This window comes from Aythya fuligula, chromosome 8 (assembly GCF_009819795.1).
Source record: "Aythya fuligula isolate bAytFul2 chromosome 8, bAytFul2.pri, whole genome shotgun sequence".
Classification (NCBI taxonomy): Eukaryota; Metazoa; Chordata; class Aves; order Anseriformes; family Anatidae; genus Aythya; species Aythya fuligula.
Window position 1 is genome coordinate 29935788 of NC_045566.1, and position 12001 is coordinate 29947788.

The 12001-nt window shown below is 37.8% G+C and overlaps 1 protein-coding gene and 1 long non-coding RNA gene across 5 annotated transcripts in view; one reads left to right on the forward strand and one right to left on the reverse strand.

Annotated features, from left to right (window-relative positions):
• DPYD (dihydropyrimidine dehydrogenase) overlaps positions 1–12001 on the forward strand; it is a 341675-nt gene that overhangs the window by 259037 nt on the left and 70637 nt on the right. The window lies entirely within an intron of this gene.
• LOC116491844 overlaps positions 1–12001 on the reverse strand; it is a 106766-nt gene that overhangs the window by 6285 nt on the left and 88480 nt on the right. For 2 of the 3 annotated variants that reach the window (XR_004253538.1, XR_004253539.1), the window contains exon 3: positions 2114–8917. This is a non-coding gene — a long non-coding RNA (uncharacterized LOC116491844). Of the gene's footprint in view, positions 1–2113; positions 8918–12001 lie in introns of those variants that run through there. The other variant, XR_004253540.1, reaches the window with a different exon arrangement.

Consider the following 12001-nt stretch of genomic DNA (forward strand, 5'->3'; position numbering starts at 1 on the left):
CATATTAATATGTGCATGTTTGTGTGTTTTCCAGAACAAGGGAAATTCAAAAAGTTGTGTGTTCTGTCTTCACAGCTGACCACAAGAGATGTCAAAATGAATATATCTAGATAGCAGATTCAGTCATTAAATGTGGAAATGTATAATTGTTGGGAATCAGCAGAGACAGTTCATATTAGTTCCTTTTGAAGTAAGTTAGTTAGTGGAACTGTCTCTTTTTACCAAAAAACAAACAAACAAACAAAAAACAGCCAGACAGCAATTGTGACTTTTAAGGGAACACTTCGCAGCTGTTATTTCATTAAATTAAAATGTATACATTATATGAATATTTGACATTATTAATAGGGGTGTATATTCTAATCTGAAATGTATGAATTATATTCAAAGAGGAAAATTTGAAGTTATAATAATAAGAGCTGCCTTTTAATTTTAATTTTATGACACATTATTAAAAGAAAAATGAAAAAAGAGCATTTGTTTTCATAATCACAGTTCTCTCAGTGACTCTTCAGTGTTAATTTTGGTCAATAGAAGTGAATGAAAAGCTGCCCATCACTGGAAATAAAACAAAATGTATATATGCATATGCATTCCTGTTTAGTGTAAATATTTACTGAGAGTTAAAGACTATTTACATTAGCGTATATTTATAAAACAGTGTGGATAGGAGTAAAAAACAAATATATGCCATAGTACAATTTTAATTTTGGTTTATTATTTCTGTTAAATGTAGCTCAGCCATTAAAAGCCTTTATTTGCATATATTATGTCAGGATTCACAAAGAGTCCTCTGTTTTCTGTGTTGTCCTTGCAGCAGTCTGATTTCTCTTAGTGTTCTGCCGTCACTGGTCTGTGCAGAAGAGATCAGAGCCCTAATAATAGATTTTTGACAGGGAGCTCGCCTGCTACCTGCCCTACACAAATCCTCACTGTTCATGTTTGCTTCATGGCAACAAAGCAGACAGAAGGAAAATGCCAAGTGCTGAGTTTGAGGTACAGCCCTGCCATAGCTTGACATTTCAGCAGAATAGCAGTTTATGAGATGCATAATTTTTCATCTGGGACTCAGCTGCCATTTTCATAGAAGCTTGCAGCTCATCGACTGACTGGAAGTAGGGCAAAGGTTTACAGCATAGATCAAGGTCTACATCCTTCCCATAGCTATTTAAAAATAAGTATTATTCTCCAGATAAGGTCAGAGACTAAGGATATTTTCTCCACTTTTAATATTTTTAGACATTTTCTTTCCACAAAAAAAAACATTTTACGCTTCTATCACAGGTGCCATTTGTAGATGATGAAAAATGATCATAATTGATTTAATTTGCCAAAAGATTAAATGAGTCCTGAAGAAGAATGAAGTATTGGTCTTTACACACAGCTTTTGAACAAAGATGTGTTTTCTCCTCGTACTTTGAAAAAAGCTCATTCCAAGCTTGAACTGAATGAAATGTCTTTACTCTTGAAATGTAATTGGTTTGTATTTTATTATTGTTATAGATTGCATTTAAATTTTCACTTTTGTGCACATGTACTTGGGAAACAAATGCAGTGTAGGTACATGTAAGTGAGTGTTTAATTTAGAATTACACATCTCTGTGAGCGTCAGTAACAGTTCACCATGTCACAGTCTCATATAGAACAATGGTACAGTACATTGGATTAATTAAAGAAACCTTGCAGAGAACTGAATTCTCAGTATGTCAAGATTTCAATTTTATGTTAAATATTTTCTAAAGGCCAGACCCTTAAATCTCAGGGGTTGTACCAAGCAGTGAGCTGTGAATTTAACCATAGGCTAACTGCTAATGATAAGGAAAAGAGTCCAAGTTGAGGCAGCTGTAATACAGTCATTGGATTAGGCTATCAATCACTCAGTTCCCTGAGGAACAGGCAAAGACGACAAAACAGTGAAAAGGGAAATTAGGAAGGGAGGGCATGACTAGAATGAGATTCTTCACCAAATGTATCTGTTAGTTGGCTGAATCCCCCAAGCATCAGACAGAAATGTCCAGCATTGGTCTCAGACTAAAAGCCAAGCATTTGTTTCAAACTCCTAGAAAACCATCAAATCATCATTAACTGTTTCTAGTCTGTTTAGGGCTCTGAAATGCAACCAGGTGTATTCTGCAGTTTCAATAGCCTGTAATTTGATTAATCTTTAAACCACTGTTGTTGAGTACTCTGGATTTGCTTTTTTACATCCTGTTTCATATATAATATGTCCATTTGGAATTACTCATTTCCAAAAAGTCTTTTTTTTAATTTTTAAATATATAGATATATATATATACATGAATCGATAACCATTAGGCTATCAAGTCTTACTAATGTCAGACAATGATTCAGATAAAACCAGAAATTCTATTCAGATGTAATATGGTATTAAAAAAAAAAGACTGTGGCCTAGCTTGTCCTAGCGCGGGTGAAAGAATGTGTGGTTTTAATCTGCCTGCAGCTAGATAAATGGGAAATCAGTTCATATAATCATGCAGATTGACATGGTTAAGTAAAGGGTGCTTGTGTAGTTAGCGACTTAGAGACATAGTCTGATTAACAAAGAATGGGAATGAATTGATGAAGAAAGAGAAAAGCGACAGCATTTTAAAGCAGGCTGATAGTACAGGGGCCTGTATTTAAACTTGTTTGCAGTAATGTGCAGTGATGAATGTACCATATGTACACTACAACCTGGTGAGGACTGTTAATATCAACAAGATTGAACCCGTTGACATTGTCCTTTGTCAGCACTGGTTGATGGTCTTTCCGTGTCTGTCAGGTCTGTGGGTGTATGTCTCTCTTTCTTTTATGATCACCTCTTTCAATTTTAAGCAAATGCTCACGAAAAAATCTCAGGATATTTTTGTGTCATATATTTAGGAGATTACTGTGTTGGAACAACAACAACAAATACATGTATATATATATTTCTATCATTAAAAACTTATTACAATTCATTTTGGAGGTCATTTAAGTAACACGTGACCGTGGGCTAGAGCACAAGAAGATAATTTTAGGTGGCAGTGTTCAAGTTGACCCGCAGGTCTGCAGAGCTTTGTTGCAGTGTTACATGGATTCAAACTTGCATACAGATTATGAGACTTTAGTGAGCTTCAGTATAGGTGACAGAAGGAAAGAGCTGAGAAATGAAATGGGTTCCAAATTTATGTGAACATACGTCGGTGTTACAGGTTCCCTGCTGTTGATTGAATGGGGCCCATAATTGTCTTTTCTGCTACTTTATACTCCCTATCCAAGTCAGCAGCAGGGTTGATATGGTTGAAAAATAAAGATTTTGCAATACGCTTAACATCAAAATATGAGCCAACAAATAAATAGAAAATGACTTCTTATTTAACATCTGTTAACATGAAGCTTCATGCTGTTCTTTCTTCTCTTCTGTGGGACAGCTGTGCTTGCAGGACAGGCCAACTGGCTGCTGTCTTTCAGCCTCAGGATACCACCACCACTCTCAGGATAACCCAACTTCTGTAGCTCAGTACCTCTGGTAACCTCAGTGTCTGAGGCATCTCTGTCAGGATATTGGGACTCCCACTCTTCTTGCTATCTATAAAACACAACTGGTGTTTTACAGAAATGGAAGTGGCTTGAAGAGAAGGCTTCAGTTACATGAAACTGCACTAAGCAGCATAGGTTGCTTAGGTTAACCCAGTTGCAGGATACTTTGACAATCAGATACAAGGGATGGAGAGGGGCAGGGGATAAATAACTGAATAACTAAATAAATAAACAACTAAACCCAGGGCTTTACTTTACATCCAGCAGTGTCAAAAGGACATCCTTAAGCAGTTACTCCTGTTGTCCTGCTTCCATATAGGAGGAACCTTCACTGATTAGCTATGATTTGTAATGAACTTGCCATAGTGAACACATCTTTATTCACCTAAATCCTTCTAACATTCTGTATTTTTAGTATCTTCAGTGATGAATAAATCCTAACACTAACTTCACTTATAAAATACAGAACACAAAATATAGCATATTTGTTTAACTGAGTAGATCCTAAGTTTGTATTTCACTGGGCATTGCTTCATCCCTTATGAGTTATTGCCAGAAGCATTTATAAAAGTGTTTCACAACTATCAGAACTCTTTTTTTTTTTTTTTTTAACCTTTCAAAAGAGTGCAACTAATATATAGTAGTCAGCTAAAGGATCTGCATTTTAATATGCCTTTTCATGCAGGCATATCATTGTATGGAAGGAGCTACACAAATATGCTGCTCACAAACATACCGTACAAAATCTTTTAGGAAACCTGCTGTAGTCATCTGTTTTTCCAATTTATAAACAATTTGCAACATCTATGTTGCAAGGTAATTGCAAATGTCTTCCCTATTAACATGTAATGTATAACCATCTTAGCGCTAAGTCCTGTTCAGATCCCAAAGGACACTCGTAGTAAGGGATTTAGCCAACATTATTTGGTTTAAATGAGAGCTGAGTGAGAACTGCTGAGTGCAGTGCCCCACTCTTTCAGAGCAAGACGCACAAATCCACAGTGCAGCTGTGGCAGCTCTGCAGAGAGGGCGTTCTTAATGGCGTGAGGTCTGGCAGTGAAATGTGCGGTACTGTACCCGACTCAGCACAGAGGTAAGGCTGATGCTGTGGAGAACTTTGTTACTGGCAGCTCAAACGAGGGAGAAAGCTGCGATTTGTTTCACCAGCAGGCCTGCCGAGGAGTACGTGGTTAACCGTGTTATGGTTGTGTCTGGCCATTTGTATGTGTTCCATGGCCCTCCTGAGTGACGTACTGATTTTCAGAAGTATGTATGATTACTCCAGTCCATTTTGGCTGGGCTGAGCTTATCTTACTCCCTGTCATTTATTGTTGTGCTTACACTGTTAATGCCATGTCAGCTGCCTGTGTATTGATTACACCAGCTTTGGCAGCGTTTTCACTGATTTCTGGATATATGCCCACTTGAGAGCTGTTTAGATTTTAAAAGGCAGTACTCAGAGAAATCTTCTCATTCTAGGCCCTGATAAACTCTGTTTATCAGGAGCACTTGCAGAGAAGGTGTTGCCAGACAAGGTATTTAAGAATCAGTTGCTTTTTCTTACAAATTAAGGAGCTTCTTCAGAACTTACAGAAGATGGGGTTTGAAGAATTCAGACCTCCAAATAGGAGCTGGAAGAAATATTTAGAAAATACCTGCTACATGGTACCATCTAGGTTATTGGGCAAATTAAGAGATTGTTTACATCTTTGTTGTTCATAAATACGTATTAAAGGATCCGTCCCTGGCAGTTACCCAGAGAGGAGGAAGACCCTGCTGGAGGCAGGGAAGTCATGGCGAATCTTGTTCTGTCCTGTCAAGAGGAATTTTATCAAGGAGCTCCCTTGCTAAATGGGCTGGCATGGAGATTTCATTCCATCTCAGGCTTGCTATCTTGCAGCTCTGAGAACACCCCCAGTTTCTAGGTAAAGGTGGATAGCACGGGGTGATAAAAGTCTTCAGAAACAAAGGAAATTAGTCACTCTTACAATCTGTTTTCCAAACTTGCACGTCTCCAACATCCATTTCTATTTCTCTCTGTTTCTCATGAATAAGATTCACTTGGCTGAGACAAAGGCTTGTCGGGCAAAAGGAGGCATGGTGGCACAAAGAGTGTCACAGGAGAAAGTGATGTTTGTATGTTTGACATGGAAATATCTTCCAATCAGTTAACGTAAAGCATCTGGTGTTTTTCTGTATTTTAATAAACCCTTATAACAACATTGCAATCCCTTAAAGCCATTTCTCATGTTCTTGTTACAGTAGGTATATGGCACACATTTTCTGGTTTAAAAAGCTGAAAACAAGTTTCAAAAAGTTAATCTCAGTGTTAGGAAAAGGATCACAGCAGCAGCTATAGTATTTTGTATTTAAGCTAGTTTTTGTAAAGACTCGTGACATGCTCCCTGTGAGCTAAATATTGACAAGCATGCTCTGGCAAGCAAGATCAAGCTTGGTGAGTTAACACAGCTCGAGTCTCTGCATTGACACTGTAACCCAAGTCTGAAAACTATTATCCTACTCCATTTATTTTGGCTTTATAGGTGCCTTTATAGGTGCTGTCCACTTAAATTAGGGATCTCCACTGTATTTTTAATACTGTAACAGTGAATTCATATTTGATTTAGGACTACAGTACACGCAAGATTTCTCGTACGTCTGTGTTTGATGACATCTTCAGTAACATATTGTGAATAGAATCACAAAAGACAGCATAAAACCTTCATGACTTCAAACCTCCGAAACAGAAATAAACACTGAATGAAAAATAATTTAAAAATCACATTTATCTCTTACGCTGTGCAACAGACCATGTCCTAAAACTGTGAGTCTGTGAAAGCTGTTGATCAAAAGTGAAGCTTGGACATGTATTCATTATGGGATATAATTTAGGAGATTAATTTTTATTTGTATTATGTAACTAGAAAGAAAAATCCACTTCTTTTCTAATTGTAAGTGCAGTGTGTTTATAATGCTTCTAGTTTACTTTTTGAATTTCTGAATAAAGAACTTAAGCCTATTTGGGCTTCTAGTAAATTTGGCACATGGACTAAATTGATTACCAGATGCATTGTGCAACATATGGCATTGTACAGTCTTTGTGTGCTTCATAGTATTTTCTTAAATTACCAGCATTTGTTTTGATTCCAAAAATGCACTTGTCTATGCTTTTTAGTGCTTTGGACTTAAATGCTGGCTTTTCAGTGCTGAGCAGATGTGTTAGAATTTCATGTGGAACATTTATGCTTTTGTGAGTTGTATTCTTTGAGCACTCCACACACAGTATTATTGCAGTGATAGCTCACGCAAGTGGGATCACTTAGTTTTCATACGTACATTGATTGTTTAAAATAACCTTCAGAATTCCTAGTAATTCTGTCACCCAGAAGAACAAGGAAGCAAGCCAGTTTTGCCCAAAGATATTGCTCCCAGAGTGAATGAATTTTCAGGTACATTTTATTTTAGATTAAAGAAAAAGAGGAAGGAAGGAGAACATAATTCTTTTATGGATGACAGCACTAGTCAACAACAGCCCTGTATGCTTCTGTGAGCAGACTTATTCCTGTGCTTGAGGTTGTGTTTTGAGTGTGCATAAAAATTCACGCATGAAAATGCACAGAATAAGGTGCTGAGGACCAGGACATCAGTGTATGATTTGCTTCTAAAAGCAGCCTGCTTTAGTTGATTTAGAGAGGTTATCTGTAAAATAAGATCCCCCAAATTACCAACAGTTTTAGCGAAAAGGGCAATATGATGACCCGGGACAAGGGATTTGTAACCAGGAGGACTGCCAGCTGCCTAATATTTGCAGGTGAAATTTTTCACTCCTCACACACACATTTCCTCTCCAGGACTTCTCTTGCATTTTTGTCTTTTGAGATAAAAATGTTATACCTTTGTATAGCATTTGGATATTCTCTCCAAAAAGGCACTGCATACGTGCAAAATATTGCTGGTATATTTTTAGTAGTACCAATGTGTGTTCTAGGAGTATTTAAAATCAACAAACACACGTGGGCCCCTGGCTTTGTGTTAATTGGCCTTTACTTTGATCACTGAAGACCAGTGAATGCAGTTTAGAGTTTTGTTGCTATCGTTTTTCTTCAGTGGAAGCCAAGGGGATGAGTAAGTACATAAATTAAGTCCCTTACTCACCCTCTGAGCTGCCCTCATTGGATAACAATTAAAATGATCTGACAGAGCAACGCACTGAATTCCCTTGCATCCCCTTATGTTGCTCTGAATACATAAAATAAATGAGTGTTTAAGCCTATTAATGCTGTTATTTTTTTATTAATGCAGAAGGCAGAGTTAAGATACAGGTGTGTAATTTCATCTTGAAACCAGCACTGAGCTGTGTGGCTGATATAAAGGTAGGACTGATATAAACATGTTTTAATTACTAACCCTGGATAATATATCCAAAGCTAGTAAAGGCCTCCACAAATAAGGTTTGCACTTCCTTTATGTCACGGGTAGTTTACACAGCACAGGCATGCTATTATTTCACTTTCCATTAAGATGTTAGCTCTTCAGCTCACTGTACACTCAGCTAGAGAAGTGGCATGAAACCTCCTGTAACTGTGAAGGTTATTAAAAGGAAGAAACAGAAGAAAAGCCCTGTCTTTACAACTGTCATCCCTGCACAGCCAAGGTCTCAGCTAAAGCCAAAGTATCGACTCGCTGTGGGGGTGGAGGGTCCTTTTCTTTTACAGATAACTAAGTATTGTCATGCAAATTTCATTACAGAAATACAGGTGGATAAGGAACTAAATATTTAGAAACTTATGTACCTAGTTATAAAACTGTAATTATGAGAAAGTGTTCTTGTGTAACGAGCACTTCACATCTGTCATACAGTGTTTTAATGTCTACAGTAGTTATTAGCTGAATATTTCCATTATTACTGTTCTGTGAGCAACTGCCATTCTTGAAACTGATTGATGTTTAGGAATAAAGCACTGTTATTACATGTTGCCAACTTCTGAGGACCAATCTTATAACATACGGTGCCTTCAAAGGAGTGATGATACCTCCTTTTTCTGGAACTAATCACATCTGAAGAAAGTGAAAGAATGAAAACATTTTTTTCCTCGAGAACTTTCATTGCATTGTATTCTGCTGCAGAATGATTATAGTGTTTTATCTGCCAAAGGTGACATTGGACAAAGAAAACTTTGTAGGAAGAGAGATGTTTGAATATCGGCAACTAGCGCTGTGGAGTGGCTTGGCTTGAGGCAGTAACTTTATTTGTGTGTTGATGAAACTGTGGTCTCGGTCTTTCATTGACTGGGTGCAAAACAGTCTTCTGACAGGGTGTCCTGGTTGAAGTCTTCACTAACGTTTTGTTAGTTCAGTTTGTAGGTTTGTGCTCTGTCCAGACCAGCACACAGATCTGCAATTTCAGGGAAGAAAATAGAAAAAAAATGAGAACCCCCCGTGAAGTGTTTATCTTCTTAAGGCCACACTGTCTTGCTAGAGCCTAATCATGCTTTGTGTGTTTTTCAAAGGGAGGAAAGCTGTAAAGAGACATTGCAGGCAAGTTAGCTGTAAATACTGCTTGGAGGGGACTGGTAGTTCATGGAGTCTTTGTGCATGTTGCTTAATTATTTAAATTTCTTCACCCTCATCCTGCCTCTGTCCCTTACTGAAACTGATCTATAAAGGAAGAATGCCCTCCGGCTCCAGCAGGAGCTACCAGGGAATATTATTTTCTAGTGCTTTCCTCACTAAATAAGGTAGAGAAAGAAAGTCATGCTAGTTTAACACTGCCATACAATGTAATGTCCAAGCTCAGCTTGTAGGAGCAGTTTCACATGTTGATCTAATCTAAACACATTAACACATAGCTCCCAATGACTATATTTGTGCTGTAGAGACAACTAAAATTTGGAAAGCTCCTGTTCCTAAGATCCTGCAGGTACTGTATTAAAATAAATAAGGCAAGTCTTGGGACCTGAAGAATCCTCCCAAGAAACTATTTTCAGCAGGATAAGGAGGGAACACAGCTGTTCTGTCCTAACTCATAATTTGATCACCAAATTACAGTTGCTCCTGCAAAAATCATGTCCCTTTCATCCTTCAGCATGAACAGCTCCACATTTTGTTCTTGTTCACCTGAATCCTTGTCTGCCCGGATAACTTTGAGTCAAACTCCAAAATTGCAAAGTGAAATTGTCAAAAGTCCCCATACACTTCTTCCTTTCCAAATGCTGCCCTGATAGCAGCAGCTTGCTTTCCAACCCTCTCAACAAACTCTGATATGGCTTTTTCTTTCCAAATCATGATGTAGCCCACCAGCTAACAGACACATGCAGATCCCCATGAACAGTCAAGGTAGGTAGTTTCCATTTATTGCTGGGAGAAAAAAAGTGTCAGCTAACTTCCTACTCATCCTATGGCAAGCAGATGAGTAAGGCTGTGTGCTTCAACTACCTTAGCTATAGCTATCAGATCTCCTACTCTTGGTTGTGTGAGTCTTGAGAAACGGGAAGTGTTGAAATAAATGGCTATGATACACACAGTGTTGAAATAAACATTTATTTTAACACATTGTATGTGATGAGCCATTTATTTTAACACTTTTCACTTGAAGTGTTGAAATAACAGGTTTTATCAGGGGACGTGTCATCCACTGTTTTATGTATATGTGAATATGGAAATATATCTACTGAGTATACGTGTATATATATACTCACACAGATTATATAGATATGTAATAATAAAATGGCAGATGTGTGTGTAGACACACTATTACACAGGGAAATACAGTGCTTTCAGCTGAACTGAAGTCATTTGTCTCACAAAAATTTTATGTTCATGCTATCTTACGAGTTTTTTTGTATTTTTAATATATAAATAGATACAAATAGATACATACATAAGATTGTGTATTACTAGAGGGTACCAACTGGATAAAATAGATAAACCTCAAAATGGGATAAGTCTGGTAATGAGTTATGTAAAGGCAAAAGGAAATACTTCATGTAAGCTTTCTGGTTACCTGCGTTCTTTAATTTGCTGTTCTTTCTTAAGCTCTGCTTCCCTTGCTGCAATGGACTTCCCAGACCAATGAGTATTAAACAGGATAAGATATACTTCAGGTTTTGTAAATAACCTGCAAAGTTGCTGTGCTGCATTTTCAGTAAAGCTTTTATTTTTAAAAACACTGTGGAAGCCTCAGCGCCCTGCTCAGCAGTCAGTAGCCACTCTGCCAGTGTGTCCTTACTCAGATGTACTAAATTGCCTTCGTATGGTCAGAATTATGTATGCACTACAGTACCCACACAGACACTTGGACACACGCACGTCCTGCTTTCTGGCGCCAGGGTCATGTTGACCGTGGTAGTTGTTGTTGTTAAGGAGGTTAAAGCCAGCTCAAACAAAGGTAGCACTGCCTCTGAGGCTGACAGGGGCAATGCTGCCTTTGAACAGATCTGTAAGCTTCTGGGTAAATAGCCACAAACCCTTCTACTGGACTTGGAGTTAAACACATCTGCCTCTGCACTGGAATAAGAGGGCAGCGAGACTTCGGGTGCTGAAGTGAAACACTCACATCTTTCAGGGGAGAGCATTACCCAGCAGAATTTGTCAGGAACTTTTCTGTGCCCCTGCAATGGTTGCAACATTTTAGTGTGGTAACTGTGGACAGTATTTCTTAGATGGCCTATCACACTTTTATGCTGGTCTAATGCATGTGTCCTTTTCCTCGTGCTATGCTGGGAGCATACCTCATTAGCACTGCTTTTATCGTTGTCATTACTATACCAACCTGGAAAACATGAATAAAGAGCAGCTGATAAGTTGCAACAGAAAACATTTTGCTGGGCTTCATGCAGATCACCAAAAGTATTGATTTTAGTGGATCTGCAGCTTGCAGTGAAAGAATGGCTTTGTTAGAAAATGTTTAACCGGCTCTTGCAGCAATCACAGAACAATTTCTATCTGTCCTCTTGATTTTTCCTACTGAAGTTCGATACGGTTGAAAATTCCCTCGGGTCTTCCTGAATAAATAATATCTACAGATAAGAAAAATTTACTTTTTTCCTCTCGCTTTCTCTGATTCTAACCTTTTTAATTGAGAGAAGTCTCCAATGACTGCTAAACATTTATTGTGTGAGAACTCTGGTGATTTTATGAACTTTCAGCTGAAAGAGCATAAATAATTGGGAGAAATTGAAAAATGGTAAAAATAAATTCTAAAAAGGATACTGTTTTTCCTCTATGCTTATAAAAGTTCCGTCATTTTTTTGCATTTAGGGGCAATTTTTGTTAAAGGAAACATGATGCAAAACTATTACTGCCTTTTTTCCAGGTACACATTGGACTCAAACCCACGAGTATTCCAAATAGAATAATTGAATAAGAAGTAAACTTTGAAAATAAAAAAAAAAAAAAGGCGGGGGGGGGGGGGGGGGGGGAGATGAGGAATGATTGTCATAGAAAATATTAACACACCATCACTTTATCAGGGCATAAA